This window comes from Rhyacophila brunnea, unplaced genomic scaffold (assembly GCF_057557595.1).
Source record: "Rhyacophila brunnea isolate RB1 unplaced genomic scaffold, BYU_Rbru_1.0 scaffold_9, whole genome shotgun sequence".
Taxonomy (NCBI): domain Eukaryota; kingdom Metazoa; phylum Arthropoda; class Insecta; order Trichoptera; family Rhyacophilidae; genus Rhyacophila; species Rhyacophila brunnea.
Window position 1 is genome coordinate 40,309,273 of NW_028233361.1, and position 18,374 is coordinate 40,327,646.

General features: G+C 34.4%; 1 protein-coding gene across 2 annotated transcripts in view; it reads right to left on the reverse strand.

Moving 5' to 3' along the window:
• The window catches only part of Arl4 (ADP ribosylation factor-like 4), a 219,214-nt gene that overhangs the window by 114,215 nt on the left and 86,625 nt on the right, over positions 1 to 18,374 (reverse strand). For both annotated transcript variants that reach the window (XM_085959786.1, XM_085959787.1), the window contains exon 2: positions 9,942 to 9,994. The gene's annotated coding sequence lies outside the window, so the exon portion shown is untranslated. The remainder of the gene's footprint in view (positions 1 to 9,941; positions 9,995 to 18,374) is intronic.

An 18,374-nucleotide genomic window follows, 5' to 3' on the forward strand; every position in this document is an offset into this window, starting at 1 on the left:
GTGTACGGTGTGGTGTACCTTAATTATTAAGGTAAGTAGGTACATGCAAAAAAATAATTCGTCCACACCAGGGATATGTACATACTATTGGAGAAGACAGATGAAGGTGTGAACTGTAATAATTCTAATTAGTTTTTTGGCAATTATAAATATGTCTCCAGTGCCAGTGGCACCCATACTACCAAATAATATTTTGTATGAATAAAATTATCTTGTGAAGTGCATGTAAAAACAATACATAGCATTATGACCACTGTACTGCTTGGGCTTATTTTTTTTTCCACTAAACAATGGCTACCTTTTTTTGTTTACTAATAATTGAAAAATTACTCATTTTACGAGATTCTCATTTTATGCCGTGTTTATTCATAAAAACTTTTTAGATTTTAGAACTGTATTAAATTTTATATTTGGCGTTTTTTAAATCATTCTGTTATTATGCCTACTGTTAATCTTTTCGATGCACCCCAACTATTTTATAACTTATTAATATAAATTCTCCACCTTAAAGGTTCATATTAATAAAATAACCATACAATTTGAATTTGTGAAATGATACCATCTTATTATTAATTTTTATTTTATGGTTATGTTTTTCACCCTATGATTATTGGTTTTTCTCTTGTGCAGCCCAAATTCAAATGATTTTGAATAATTCATTTTTTTGATTTTTTTGATAAATAAAAATGTGTATAACGCGAAATCCAAATCTGTACCTTAGCGTCAACTTGACCCAAGATTTTATAATATTTGTATGTATATGATGCAATTTTATGTGATATAATAAATTATCTAAATTTGATGATAATTCACATTTGGAATTTTATTTTATAGTTATCTGTAGTGTGTTTCCTGACTAATATAAATGGCTATTTATCCAATATGTAGAAGGGTCGCATGTTACTATGTTACCATGAAAGGGGGTCGCGATTAATGGTTCATAATAAGCCACAACTCGATAATTCAAGTGGATTTATTTGAAAATTACAAAAAATACACAGAATACCATTCATTTTACCTCGCCAAACCCAGGGATTCTACGGAATATCATTTGGGGATAATATGGGGAATACTACTGTAGAACATCATACTGCCCTTAACCTCAGTGATAGGTAAAGGGGCACGCCAAACATCCTGGCATAGGGCCCCGGTTCGGGATGTGGGGAACATGGCCAAAGCATAATAAAGCAAAAAAAAAAACTGTCTACGATGAGAATTTTCACATTCAATGACTGGTGTAATTTTGTCAAAGAATGCGGAAATTCATTGTATCAATGACGTTTCAGGTTTTTAAATCATTCGCATCTAAATATGATAACCCAACGCACCATTTAATTTATATTACAAAAAAACATTGTGTGGTAAAATAGTTCCCATATACAATATGGCGTGGTTTCACGTTTGAAGAGATGATTTTGAGAGACTCTTTTTATATAAACATCATTTGAAGAAAATGATTCTTTGGTAGTTGGTTAACGACGAAATATAGAAAGAATTCCTGTTATTGTTCCAGATATACCTATAATAATTAAGAATCCAAAGAAATCATACTTCTAAATTAAAATATCGTGATTTAGTGACAACGCTAAATACATACCAGAGGAATACCAAGAGTATTTTCGTGGGCTTTTCAGACAGTGAATATTATGCCTGTTTTGTACTATTATTTTGTTGATAAATGCAAACCTAAAAAACAACGAAGATCTTAATGTTATCTAGCTTATGTATCTACCTACAGAACCCAAATCATTAAAAAACAAGAGATTATAATATTATTTATCAATTTTTATATTTTTTGTTATTTTAACCAATAGGCAATATTTGAAAAAACATGAGAGCCAAAATTTCTTAAAAACCCTAAATACAGTCAAATTTACAGGTACCAAAACAAAACATTTTTCACATCATTTTTCAATAGTGCACGAACTGTAAAATTTTTGTTTTTTCAAGTGAAAAACAAAATACCTTTTTAGTGATGCGTGTGTGTAAGTAAAGTGATTGGTATTATTTTGATTACATATATGTAATTATTTTCGACGGAAATAATTTTCGAAATTTCCATGTCGCGCCAAATTGCATTAAATCCATTAACCAATGGTTATACGGGTTCAAATCTCGTCGAGTTTCGTATTTGTTTTCAAATATGATTTTTTCTAGTGGGTATATATCTGAGGTGTTTTCAAGTTATGTATGTTCAATATATGGAATGTTACATTCTCAAAATCTTGTGAATTAATCATTGAATAAAAGAAATGGTTAATTCAAAGATGTTTATTTATTGAGTGTATTTATGTATTCATATTGGATCAATACAAGCAAGCAAAAATAAAACATCTGGTAGGTCGTGCCATTTATTTCAACTTTAATAGTATGCTTATAGTTAAGCACATATCTACTAAAATGTAGTCTATACAATTATTACGCACTTTTTTTGCTATTCAAATCATTTGACGACCTCCGTGGACGAACGGTTAAGATTCTCGTCTACGAATCCGGAGATCGCATGTTCGAACGCGGCGTGCTAAGTCAATTTTATTTGATTCATATGTGTTATTTTACGTTTAATTACTATAAAATATTATAGTATAGTATACTTGCGGCAAGTTCCGGAGCGGTGGATACTCTCAATATCGTGAAAGACAATTCAGAATCGAAACGTTGCTTGAAATGACTTCTAGTCCAAATACTAAACAAAAAAGTATCAAAATACTAAAAGTATTTTGATATCCATTAAAAACCCACTTAGGGTTTGCAAAGTATTTATAATATTACAATTAATAATAAGTATACAAAGTCATAATATTGTTTCAACGAATAAGAAAATGTATTCTGTCTTCATCTATACGTATAGTATTTAAGCAAAGGCAAACGGCCTATCTGAATAGTCTTGATAATGGTGTCACTTTATTCAGGTGTAAACAATGGACCCGTCTCCAGCACCTGTACCTACAGTAAAAAATATTTCTTATGCAGTTTACGCAAAGGATATTTTCGCATATCATTGAAATTATAAAATTTCACGCACCGTTCCCGTTCCGTCTCACCTTCCTATCACCTCTTCCTTGCAGTGGCAACGTCGCACTCTCCGATCAGCTAAAGGCGATTAATAATGAACGGAAATAATCAACGAAGTCACGTTCTATATTCAGGGATAAAAAAGTATATAGGAGCCTATTTACTGCCTTCGAAATTATCACTTACCTTATCAAATTGAGTTATAGGTACCTACGGCATCAGCTCGTCGAGCTGGTCACAACTGCATATAAATCTATACCTGACAATGATCAAGTAAGTGACAAATGAGCCAATAAGTCGAAATGATCAGGTAACTCCGGTAATTTGTGGACGGTTTGATTCACTAACTGCCCTTAGACATACTTATATATATATATATATATATATATATATATATATATATAAAGTTATATATTAGGTAAGTTAAAAAAATGTGGAATAATATTTTTGGTCACAGCTACATTAGTCCTTTACGCGTGAAATATATTACGGTACAAGTCGCGGACTATCACGTGACGTCACAGTAAACTGCCGCTACGGGGGAAAAGTGTGTAATGTTGTTTTTCTTTGTGTTCAGATCGATGGTCCCATCCCGTAGCACATCTTGAACAAACGAACATTGTCAGTTGGGAAAATCTGCCGAAATCACTAAAACAACAATGAGGTCACCTCACGTTGAAGCGCATTGCATCGACACCTGCATGATGTGTTGAACGTTTTTATCATTTTATAGATGTCTACACTCTTTCGAATCATGTCAAAATCGCATGTTTTTGTTTTTAGCGGTTGGCACTATGTATTTTCTATGAGAATAGTGTCTATTTCTATTATCTATGGTCTGCAGGTTGGGTTCTGTTCAAAATATTATCTATGGATATAAATAATATTGCAAGTAATTTTAACGTATGCACACGTAGACACTGTTCAAATTAATTGAAATTAGCATGAATAATTAATAATAATTCAAAATAATAATACATCAGAGTTGGCACTCTCTATAATTGAATTTAGAGAGGTGGTGATCGTTCAAAATATTCTACAAAATGACGAAACCACAGACTAAATTTGTCGCCGTGACAGCGTGACATGCGTGAAAAGCGCAGGTGACAGGTATTCGCTATTAATTTTGATTTCTCTATTCAACGAAACATAATATTATAATTAACTAACTTTCCCAATTACTGAAGTTAATGTTCCCACTATGTAGTACGTAATAAATCGCAATCTATAAAATTGGTTCCGTGGCTTTCGGGCCGGCCACATTTATATACACAATCGAAACGAGGAGACAGATGCCCGAAGGCGATTATTTGTATTTTTCAAGACTTCATTTATTTTCACCATAACGGCGAGAGGAGAAATTTGGAAGAGCGATAAAAATAAAACCGAGATATAAAATCGACGATTAATATACCTACTAAATTAACACATACCTATCATTAAAAAATGAAATCTTTCAAGATGTATAAATGAAAAGTTCCAAGTTGGTTTTTTGGTGGAAATTTTACGTATTACGATGATTAATAATGGCATTAACGTTCACAATACGGTTATTGAAACAAACATTAATGTCATATTTTTAATATCATTCATATCACTTTAATAAACTTTAAAGTGTAGGGTGCCAAGATGCATAGACTGTTGAGTTATTTACGTCATCCGGTGTACTTAATTCATTGTACCTATCTAATTTATATCTTTTGTATTTACACATTTCTACTGTTTAATAACTTAATACTGATCTATCTCTTTTTTATGTAATACTGTTTTATATTTCTTTGTTTCTAAATGTCATGTTGTGAAGTCTTAACCTTTTCCACTCGAAATTTTTTTTATAGGTACATACCACCCACTCGAGACTTTTTCCCGCACAAAGCATAATTTCAATATAAAACATTTGATTGGTGAAAAAAATGTAAAAAAAAATTTTTTTTTTTTATTCTGTAAAATAAATTTATAATGAATATACTGTACTTATTTTTAGTTTATTTATAATTCTTCATTGTGTGGTATTTCACAAAGCAATCTCCAATATGTAATCCTGGCTTATCACAGAATCGTAATGAAATAGCGGTATGTAGAGAACTGGCTATAAAGTGTAAATCGTCCATTATGACTGTAAATATGATACAAATGAATTGCCTTCAAATACACTTGTAATATAAGCGGCTGTCTCGTAAATTTCCTAAATTAGTTTCGGGCTCATAACAACTCATTCCCAGTGCGGTACACATTATCAAAAGATTTCTCAAAAAATAATAAATCGATACGTAATAATTTTCATTTGACTCATTAGAGTATTTCACATTATATAGGTTCCGAATCGGCATAATATACTAGTAAATATTGTCATCAAAAACAGTATTCAAATATAAAACTGTAAACTATACGAGACGCCCCTGCGCAAGCGAGAACCAATAAAAAATATAAACACACTTCAAAATCATGCGTGACAAACACTTCACTCTAGTCTGGGAACGTTCAATAAATAAAATTTATGTGACAAAAAAACATTGCTTGCAAGCGACGACCTACGAATAAAAAAAGAGAAGATTCCGATAAAAATACTATGTTGAAATTATTCTTTTGCCGACTTCTTTCTCAGATAAATGTAATAACCTATTATTATTCATTCTAACTTGATTGAAATCGCATTATAAAAATTTCTGAAAATATTACAAAAAATGACTTTATGGGCGGTGCCGCCGCTACGGCGGCACTCGAGTAATACGGGAAACTTCTAATGCCGCCGATATGGCGGCACTCGAGTGTTAAGGGTTAAACTTATAATTTGTAATGTCCGCAATATGTTAAAAATAAATAAATTGAAAATTGAAAAAAATTGAAATAACATTAAAATGCCATATGCTTAAGATACATAAGAAGGATGACAGCTACGAAAGCATTAAATCGTGACGTAACAGTATACCATACCAAGATTGACAAGATCAGGTCTGTTTATCAATATATTTTTGTCAACGAAGTTAATATAATAAATTGTATTAAATACTGTTAGTCTTTCGTATTTGCGTAAATAATCGATAATCAACGACAAAAAAACTGTTTATGTAAAATCTAGTATAAAAAATGATAAGATGTCTAGATTATTTTAGGTTACCAGTCGGGGCACACGTAACTACCTCAATGGCGTTTCGTGCGCATGTTGTTATACGCACGTGTACATAGTTTAATTAATCAGACGATAATCGAAGACATAGAGTGTGGTGACATTATATGCACATAGCATTTAGGCCACAGTGATTTTGCTTATGTGGCGAACTATGGGACGCTGATCACATCATCAGCAGGAAGTGTCCACATATGTCATTGCAGATAATGTAATAATAGACAATGGGGTGCGCTGGGTATGATTTCAAAATGATTAACGAGGAGATAAAAGAGCTGACCACGCAGCCCCTCGTCATAACGAAGGTGTAGAAGCGACGCTGGACCTAGCTCAGCCAAATCGCTTCGGATGTTGATATATTCCACCTATGTGAGATGAGTACAGGTGGGCGTTGTTTTATAAATTCTTAAAATAGGGTCCACTTAGCTCATTCGATGTACTTTCAAGCTTTATATTTTGTGTAACTTTTACTTTACTTTTCATACTGTCTTTTGTGATACTGCGTATGTTTATTTTTTCTTTACAATTTTAATACTATTTCTTTGTTTTTAAATGTAACGCTGTGAACGTCTTGAATTTATAATTTGTAATGTTCACCGTATGATGAAGAAAAATGAAATTTGAAATTCAAATGTGATATGATGTTTCGAGATAGTACCATCAAATTAATTGTCCTGTATTTTCAGTTCTGGCCTGTTTCGCTAAATACCATAATATAAAGGATTTACAGTAGACCGACGGGATGCTGACATGACCTGATAATATGGAGAGCGTCGGGGATTCTTGGAAGCGACGGTGGTATCCATGTTTGTGCTTATGAATGAGGAGCGGACATGAAAGAAGAAAATATAACTAATTCTTCGTCATGGCGAGTCTACTAAGTTAACAAAAGCAACACATTTTCCGTAAGTTTTGGGATTTCTATTAATAATAATTTTCAATTAATGAAATTGCATTGTACCTACTGATACAAATTCAAGGAATGAGAGGAGTATAAGAAACCAGAGGACACATTGACCAAGTAGGAAATTAACCCTGGCAGACTATAATGATGATTTGACTGACACCAGTTTGTAATAATAACATCTTTATTACGTCTCCACTGAAAAGTAGCTTAAAATAAGATACGCGGTTTTACATTTTCAACCACAGTGTCCATATTCTAGTAGAGCTGCCAGGTTGTAGGCTGCGTTTATGGTGTGGGATGAAAGCTGACATACTGCTGTGTGGATGTGATCCTATTATAAATGACAAGGAAGTCGGATTACGCGGTGACAGACCGCCTAGCTAGAGCTGTGACCGCACAGGAGAAAGCTAAGTATTATAAATTTAATAAATATGTCTGTTTTGGTATGACAGACTGTAACTAGGTGTCGGTACTCTGAGTAAAAAGGTAACTACCTATATGACAGATAGTACGACTGTCATAAAACACAGACTTTTCACGCAAAAAAAACGAAATTCTGCAAATGTTTACTGCACAGCAATGTGTCTCATAATACTGCATTGTTTTGCGTTTCGGTGCGACTTACTGTGAACGATATGACGTATAGGTAATAAATACTTATACCGATGTACACTTAAGGGGGGACATGCTCGTCGAAGGTCAAAATTGAGTTTTTATTGTATATTCAAACCATGATCCTGGACACTCCTTAAACGTTGTAGATGATCTATTTATATACTTTTGAAGCCTTATTATCCTTTATAGTTATTTTAAACATTTGATGACTGCATGAAGTATTTTTGTTACATAAAATAGTGTTCTTTTAAACCTCTCGCTCTAATGTTTTAGAATATAGTCATATTTCGGTACATAACTGTGCAGTGGTGTTAAGATTTTTTACATTTATTAATTTTTAAACGCATTTATAAAACCATTAGCATAATTTATTACGAGATAATTTTTGTAAAATATTTACGATAAAAAATTATATTGATAATCTCTGTGATCCCAAATTTGACAAGAATTAGGCATTTTATTATTCAAAAAATCGGCAAGATTAACACATTTGAAGATGATTCTAAAGATATTTATTATAAGCTATGTTTTTGAGCATTCAAGTGTGATAAACATCTTATGAATAATGATTGCTTTATAATAATTATTGACCTAAGAATAAGGTAGTGTTTTTTTGAAATACGCCATTTCTTTTGTCATTCCCCAGTGGTTAAGCTACAACATACGGCCGTAGCCATAAATTGACAAACTATAATTGAAGTAAAGAGTAAAATGATATTGACGCGCGTGTTTGAACATGTACCGTTTAAAAAAAAATAAAAAAAAATTCGGTTAGGTACATGTTCAAACACGCGCGTTAACATAATTTTACTCCCTAATTTAATTATAGTTTGTCAATTTATGGCTACGGCCGTATGTTGTAGCTTAACTACTAGGGAATGACAAAAGAAATGGCGTATTTCAAAAAAACACTACCTTATTCTTAGGTCAATAATTATTATAAAGCAATCATTATTCATAAGATTTTTATCACACTTGAATGGTCAAAAACATAGCTTATAATAAATATCTTTAGAATCATCTTCAAATGTGTTAATCTTGCCGATTTTTTGAATAATAAAATGCCTAATTCTTGTCAAATTTGGGATCACAGAGATTATCAAAATAATTTTTTATCGTGAATATTTTACAAAAATTATCTCGTAATAAATTATACTAATGGTTTTATAAATGCGTTTAAAAATTAATAAATGTAAAAAATCTTAACACCACTGCACAGTTCTGTACCGAAATATGAATATATTCTAAAACATTAGAGCGAGAGGTTTAAAAGAATACTATTTTATGTAACAAAAATACTTCATGCAGTCATAAAATGTTTAAAATAACTATAAAGGATAGTAAGGCTTCAAAATTATATAAACAGATTATCTACAACGTTTAAGGAGTGTCTAGGATCATGGTTTGAAAATACAATAAAAACTCAATTTTGACCTTCGACGAGCATGTCCCCCCTTAAGCATATGAAAAAAATTTCATATATGCGGAGGAATGGAGGTATTAAACAGGTCAATATACGAACCATTCGAAAGATGCATTAAGAAGTTTAATAATAGGTAAAAAATGCATATATTATATGTCATGTCAATGGGTTAGTTAATAAACACAAGTTTACAATGGTGGTTGCCGGTGGATACCGAAAGAAACACCACATTATATGCGTACAGTTGCATGTACGTATGACAAACAACCAAGCGCGCACACAAGGGTGGTGAGGCTTTTCGGGTACATCCCCCAGTGAAAAAAATTTTAACTTCTTCCTCACTTTTGTTAATAGATCATTCATGACTGAGGATCGTGAGCCGGATCATGCGGCTGTTGAACAGCCTTCTCAATACGACGCGCAAGGCATGTGTCAGCGGAAATCTGTAACCGGCGTAACCATCTGAGGATTCCACATCTGAGGATTCCAATGTTTGCTTTAATATTCTGGATGACACAAACGGACACTAATTATCCCAATAATTATATTACATATCACTCGTGGATGCGACAGGTCTATAGGTGAGCACGCAAAGTTGTAGCCTCACGTCAGGTGATCATCACTAAATTCGCTAATGCGGCGTGTCTGGATATGGGGAATGTACTTGTAAAAGTGCGCGGGGGGGGGGGGGGGTAGATTATAAAAAGTAGGCGGAGCAAATGCAGAAGTCAGTGACGCCGCCTTAAAAAGTAGGTAATAAATTGTTATGGATATTTTTCGAAATGGACGCCTCAAAACACAGCAATTCTTCCTTAATATAATACTATTTGTTTTTCTATAGAATATTGTATTACCTTTCTTTTTTAACTGTATCTGGAGATGCTGAATCAATGTATCCGTGTGTTCACTGAAACAAAAAGAAACATGAAATTAGTTATTCGTATAGCATAATCTTATTAATCGAATCGGCGTTTACTTGGTAGAGCTCCACAAAAGTTTTTTGTTAATTCTACAATAATTGAGATAAATATTTATATTAACAGTTGTTTCGTGCTATGACCCATCTTCAGATACGTATACGGAAAATTAAATTATTGTATCAAGCAAGGCATGACAGAAAGAGATCACGCATTGTGTTAACCGGTTAATCTATGTTTGCTTATTCGCCCACCAGTGGCGTAGTAAATTTAGTGGATAACAGATTAACAAAACAAATGAAAATAGCGGCGCTGTCATTCACATTACGCACTACGCAAGATGAATATTACATTATGTGGCGGTTCCTTTTAATAATGTCGTATTGCAAACCATGAAAAATAATATAGAAGAAGGTTTTAGAGGACATTCTCACCATTTGGATGACTTCATTAATTGTTAATGTTATAGAAATAGTACTTTTACATACGCAAGATAATTTCATTAGCAGTGGTAAAACAAATAATACGATGGCATTAGGTACGAATTTCATATGAGAGGTTTTAATCTTTGTCTGTTATTTTATATGAGGCACGTTCCCAAATTATCGCACATCCTTAATTGGATTTGCTCATAATATACCTACATATTATAATTTGTGTCACACATGTGTAAAAAAAAAACTATAATTATTTAGGAAGTAAACCTTGTCCACTGCAGAGAACTACAAGTAAATCTATATTAAAAAAACATCGCATACAAAATAATATAATTACTAATATAGTTTGATGTAGACATGCAACACCATACATTTGAAGGTTAAATCAATTTAATCTTAAATCATACTCGTTAGCCACAAGTCAATTTGACGCTTTGCTGTTGTTTTACAACACGTACTGATGGGATCAAGTCATTGGATGGGATAATAAAGAACAATATAACTTGAAGGGGTTGTTTCCCGACTTTGTGGGAATCAGAAATTCGGTCAAACGAGCCGCAGCAGGAAGGTGGCTTCCCACGGCGATTACAAGGGTAAAATATTATTATGGAGATGGTCAGTAGTTAAAGTTATTAACTACACTAGGTACCGAGGCCTATTGGTATTTCTAAGAACACGGGAATAGCGGGAATATTAAAAGAGAATTCTCACGCATATTAAGCGAAGATGAACGGTTTAAGTAGTGCTTTGACAAACCACGCACGTACGAGTACAACCCAAATAAACTCTGTTCGATGAGAAAAATACAGTAAAATAATAAAATATTAACCATGTAACGGATAATAATAATATATTGGTTGTAATTTGACAAAATAAGGTTGCTATTTTATCGCCATGCCAATATATCTTTTAGCCGGCTCGCACATCACAACTCGCCTTGTGTGCCTGACGGCCATAAATCAAATTTTCTGAGAATGCCGGCGAATGTTGCACGCTACAACCTCGCACATCTGCCTAGCGGCAAACGTCAAACGCGAAAAAGGAGAAGTCTCTCGTCTGCCATTTTTATTGTGTTGATTATATGAACAAACGTCAAACGCGGTGACCAGCGATGAGCGAACAATGACAGCGTAGACGGAGACAGAGACAGAAATGGCCGATGGCCGCAGGCTGTGCGCTTGCGCGGAGCCGACATTTTTCGAGATTGACATGCAGGCTTTGGCCAATGCAACTAGACGAATGTCGCAGGGTCGCAGAGTTGCAGTTGCATCGGCCAATCTGCGAAGCTCCATTTGATAACGTTTCTTTCTTGGTTTACGACGACGTCACATCGACGAATTCGTCGTAAGACGCATGCGGCGAGTTCTGATGTGCGAGCCCTCTTAAGACTTCTCGAGGATTGGTTGTTTTTCGTTCGCTTCACCTAAGGCAGCGTTTCCCTCAATATGCTAGTTTGCTAGTAGGTAACACTTTGTATTATTTATAATACGGACTCGATTGCCTGGACCTTAAAGGAACGGACTATAAAGAAACTGGAGACCTTCGAGATGTGACTTTACCGGCGTACCGTGAAGATTACCTGGGTCGATCACATGAGGAGGTTTTAAGTCAAGCCAATTAGCCAAGAGAAGTTATATGTACTATCTAGCATAGAAAAGCTGCCATATTTTTCGCAGAAGTAGGTATGATTACCTCCAGAAGCCATGAAGACAGAAGAAGCGTAAGTTGCAAGAAATTGTCTTAACGTGCAACTTATGTAAGTTGGGAATCTGCTACGACGACTAACCCTGGGTAAGGAGTACTGCAAATTGGTCGCCAACCTGCGATAGAAGACAGCGCCAAAATAAGAAGACAATCCGAGGTGGGTTTTAGTAGACTGTAATAGCATATTTTTATTCTCAAATAAGTAACATCTTTCTATGTCGGTATATTTTGCAGTATATTATTGTATCCGATTTTCGCATGAATCCAACGAACCAAATCCCGATGGAAATCAGCTGTGCGCACGGTCAATCCAACTCAAATACCTAATTAACGTGTTGTTAAAAATATACGATTCACCAACATTTATAAAAATAACTCATAAAAATATTTAATGAAACATATCTGCGGACACGACCGGCCATCCGGACAGATTAAAAACGTGCATAGATTTCGAGCGCAATGTCAAAAATGTAGGATGCGTTAGCAGTGGTAAGTCGTGTAAATACGTACACATTTGAATCCCTATTTATCACAACGAGATTTAGTAAGTATCGAATTCAGGTCAATAAATTGAATCGTTTATAAATCAATAATTAATTACTGGACCAAGATTAATTAATGGACCTTGGTTATCTATTAAACTATACCTATTGTGAGTAGTTGACGACCGAGCGGCTTAAGCGTCGACCAATAACGTCGCGGGTACCAGGTTCGAATCCTGGGTCTAAATACACAACATATTGTTTTAAATTTGTGTATGAGTCAGAGTATGTACCTAATTGGTTGGGCAAGTGGCCAACATCCATTTCTCGTAAAACAAATCTGTTATTACAAACCTCCGCTATGTGGAGGCCCATTAGATCTTATTAGGATCGGACATGGTAAAAAAAATGTTGGTAGGAATTTAGTTGAGTTAATCTCGATAATAACGCACAACGCGAAGTGGTCAGATAGCAGCGGTGGGGTGGTGAGGTGTGGTTTTGGTAGAAGGGCTCGTCTAGATTCAACCATCGAAAAACCAATTGTCTCGATTTCAAAATGTTATTAAGGTGACGCATCAGTGAAACGCCAAATAATTTTCAACTGTACGCGCGACGAAATTTTGTACTTGCTTCGCATTCATTGAGAGAACGTGGAGTCAGACACACGTCACTTTGCTGCGTGATGTAATTCTAAAATCGTGTAAAGATGACTAAAAACTTTACCCATTTACTTTAAAAAGAAAACATGTCAATGAATATATTATTATTGTTACTAATAGAATAATAAACAGAACATAAAATGGACGTATGTTGGATTTATATGAGAAATAATATTTCGTTTGACAGGCGTCATTTTCACCCGCGACCCGCAATCCGCACATCGCCTAGCAACGATCTTTTTAGACCGTGCCTCAACTAATGCATGGCCTTAAATGAAAACTGAATAAAATTAACTTCAAAATCAAAATAAAAAGTTTCACTTCTGTCGCTCGGTGGGTACTTTTGCGAACTAGGTTTATAAAAATATTAAAATTGGACTGATTGCATTGTATTACATACTTAAGTTAGTCAATGTAAACGTTCAATTTAATAACCATTGGTTAAACCGTAATAAACCGCTAAAATAAAATCACCACTGGGGGACAATTCCTTAAGGGGGGAAATGCTCGTCGAAGGTCAAAATTGAGTTTTTATTGTATTTTCAAACCATGATCCTGGACACTCCTTAAACGTTGTAGATAATCTATTTATATAATTTTGAAGCCTTATTATCCTTTATAGTTATTTTAAACATTTGATGACTGCAGGAAGTATTTTTGTTACATAAAATAGTATTCTTTTAAACCTCTCGCTCTAATGTTTTAGAATATAGTCATATTTCGGTACATAACTGTGCAGTGGTGTTAAGATTTTTTAAATTTATTAATTTTTAAACGCATTTATAAAACCATTAGTATAATTTATTACGAGATAATTTTTGTAAAATATTCACGATAATATAAACACGCGCGTCAATATCATTTTACTCCCTACTTCAATTATAGTTTTTCAATTTATGGCTACGGCCGTATGTTGTAGCTTAACCACTGGGGAATGACAAAAGAAATGGCGTATTTCAAAAAAACACTACCTTATTCTTAGGTCAATAATTATTATAAAGCAATCATTATTCATAAGATGTTTATCACACTTCAATGGGCAAAGATATAGCTTATAATAAATATCTTTAGAATCATCTTCAAATGTGTTAATCTTGCCGATTTTTTGAATAATAAAATGCCTAATTCTTGTCAAATTTGGGATCACAGAGATCATCAATATAATTTTTTATCGTGAATATTTTACAAAAATTATCTCGTAATAAATTATGCTAATGGTTTTATAAATGCGTTTAAAAATTAATAAATGTAAAAAATCTTAACACCACCTCACATGGACGTACTGAAATATGACTATATTCTAAAACATTAGAGCGAGAGGTTTAAAAGAATACTATTTTATGTAACAAAAATACTTCATGCAGTCATCAAATGTTTAAAATAACTAAGGCTTCAAAATTATATAAATAGATTATCTACAACGTTTAAGGAGTGTCCAGGATCATGGTTTGAAAATACAATAAAAACTCAATTTTGACCTTCGACGAGCATGTCCCCCCTTAAGGTGCGAAGTCAAAGCGAGAAGGCGATAGATACATTGGATCAGTGGCGGCTCGTCTATATGCACTGCGGAACTGCAGCACCCCCAAGCAAATTGAGAAAAATGTAATTTACAATAAACATAAATTTATGTATATTACATGAAAATATCAATATTATTTAAGCATGTAATAAGCTCGCCCGCGCACCGATATATCCAATGTCCAATATTATTATCATACACCGCGGTAGGTACTTGATTTTGCACAGTACCGTTTCCGTTAGAATTTGCTCGAGTTGACGAAGGGGGGCGCGGGGAGCGGGGCTCGCCGCTGGAAGCTTAATCAGTATTGCGGGTCAGACAGTACGATTTCAGTATTTCACCCATAGACGAATATGCTTTCGCTGTTTCTGCATCATACGTGAGCATGCTTGCCACAGCGAGGAAAGAAATATAGCTATAATGATTTATTAACATTATATAACGTTTGAGGCTATTTATTATCAAACATTGTTTATATTTTTTCTGCAAGCAATTTATGCAAAGTTCTTAATTTTAATTATTGATATAATACTTAATTAATTGACACCCACGGTGGCCGCGCGGCTTAAGCGTCGGACTATCACGCCGTGGGTCTCAGGATCGAATCCTGGGTCTGGCAAGTACGCATATTGTTTTTCAATTTGTGTGTGAGTCAGGGATGGACCTAATAGGTTGAGCAAGTGGCTGACATCCATTTCTCGTAAAAAACAAAATCTGTTAATACAAACCTCTACTCTGTGGAGGCCCATATGATCCTATTAGGATTGGACATGGTCTCTTTCTTTCAATTTAATTTCGATGTTAATAGTAAAATATAATCCAAATATACATTTTTTTATATTTAATTAACCGCAGCACCCCCAAATATCTTATCCACGTGCCGCCACTGCATTGGATACAATTCTGATTTTTTTTTTAAATCTGTGAGGTTATCCTCTCGTTTTAATATTAACTTACTGCTTATACAGCTAACGTATTCATGCATACCAGGTATATTATGTATGAGGCAACGTGGCCGTAGCAATTTGGCCCGGAATCGCCGGCACGTTCCACACAGCCGATTCGACGTCCGACTATAATATACATGAGAATAATCACAACATGTGTACTGCCTACGTCCATTTCGCGTAACGGTACGACGCATTATCGGCACATTCCTCCCGCGTGAACACATCTCCGGATCGATTGCAACATCTATGTTGTGTCAGTATTAAGACGATACATCAGTGAAACGGCAAATAATTTTCAACTATAGGGGCGACGAAATTTTGGACTCGCTGGACGCTGGCATTCGGAGAACGAACGTCGAGGTGTGAATACGTCAATTTGTTTCGTGATGGCGACTGGGGTATTAATTCTTAAATCGTGTAAAGATGACTAAAAACGGAGGTATAGCCTTAAGGCTATACCTCAGTTGAGGCATGGTCTAAAAAGATCGTGGCTAGGCGATGCGCGGATTGCGGGTCGCGGGTGAAAATGATGCATGCCGAACGAAATATAATTTGTCATATAAATCCAACATGCGTCCATTTAATGTTCTGTTTATTGTTTAAAGCGTCATAGAAAGCGGCCGTGCATATCCACGGTTGTGCATATATGACGGGTGGTGGTGGGCACTTTAACGTATGTTCTATTAGTAACAATAATAATATATTCATTGACATGTTTTCTTTTTCAAGTAAATGGGTAACGTTTTTAGTCATCTTTACACGATTTAAGAATTAATACCCCCGTCGCCATCAAGAAACAATTTGACGTATTCACACCTCGACGTTCGCTCTCCGAATGCCAGCGAGTCCAAAATTTCGTCGCGCCTATAGTTGAAAATTATTTGCCGTTTCACTGATGTACCGTCTTAAGCTATGGATGAACTACAGTAAGATAGATAAAATTAAACGAACACATCTCAAATATTCTGTCGCAATTCTATGTAGGTAGATAATAATATATCGAAATTGAACTGAAGTTATTTGCCATCATATTGTATACCAGGCATGTTCAACTAACGTTGTCAACTTTGCGTTTTTCTCGCCAGATCCTAGCATTTTCCGACACCGAAGACTGCTTAAAACCGCTCATAATAAAACTAGAATAGTGTAGCATACTATTATCTTATACATACAATTTATGTATAACAGATTGACATGACCCGGCTCACGGCTAGCTCAATAATGCTACCGGGCCGCCACTGAGGAGACTAGTGATGAATTAGGAGAGGTGGATCTCCTTTGTAGTATCACAACTTTTGAATTCCCGAATAAAACTCTCAGCTGGTGTGGTGCCGAATTTATTCAGGTACTAGAGTTCACGGTCACACAATAAGGTTAACTGTCATTGTTCCCGTAATTAAATCTCATTAAAGTATCAGCAAACTATTTATTTGTTCACTATAGGATCTCTGTGAAATCTTTCACAAATTCCCGAAAAGTCACACCTAATTCAGAGAATGTATACGCAGATATTCTTTGGATATTTTTAATTCATGAAATATTTTCCCATAAGAAAGAAAATATAAATTATTCTTTGGTCACACAGTATTAGGTTTATAAAAGAATAGAATTATTTTATTGTTGTTTATAAAGTTTATTTATGTTCACAGTGTATTTACAAATATTTATTTGTGATTACAGACCTGTTTACAAAAGGTTTGCTTAATGTTTACAAATTTATTTACTAAAATTTGTTTTTATGTTTATGAATTTGTTTACTAAAATTTATTTTATAATTATGTTTACTTAATAAAGTTTCAAAAATTTATTTTATAATCCCGAAAAAAGATTTGTAAAATTTATTATTACAAACTGAGTTTATTAATTTGTTTTTATAAAACAAATCCGATCACGTAATTTATCCCGATTACGTCACCTCGTATGATGAGTAATGAAAAATGAAATTACTCCGCGAGCGCGTTACTATCGACAGATACGTGGTATTCGAGCTACGTTTTAGCGGTCGACGTCACTACCGACAGATACGTGTTATTCGCGCTACGTTTTGCGGCACACGTCACGACCGGCAGATACGAGATATTCGCGTTACTTTTTGCCCGTCGATGGGGACTTATTGTAGGTAAATTTCACGAATGTTACTGAGAACCGTATCTCGTATCCGCGGAAGGACTGCTGCTTAGTAGGAGATCGCTGGTGAGAAGTGTAGAAACTAATAATTTTACGGAAAAAGGATGTCACCTTTTATACCCTCGGGATGGAGGTTTAACAGGAAACAGTCCGTAAGGGATAGCAGATGTATATCTTTCTCTCACGGGATAAATTTACGTATATCTCCCGTTCCTGGCAACTTTCTAATAGAGATATCTTCTAATTAAATCGGGTTAAATTTACTCTACTTTATTTCCGCAAAATTAAGACTTAATAGGGGTGTTTTAAGCACCCTCTAGAACATGTCCTTTAAATACGCAGTTACGGTGACGTCAGCAAAATAGTTGATTTTATATGATTTTTCGTGTTCAAATGAAGGGGAAAGTTTTTAGCTTTCCAACGAGGTATCAGAATAGGTACTCGTGTACTAAATAAGGGAATGGCAGTCTTTAAATTTAAAATGTCAAA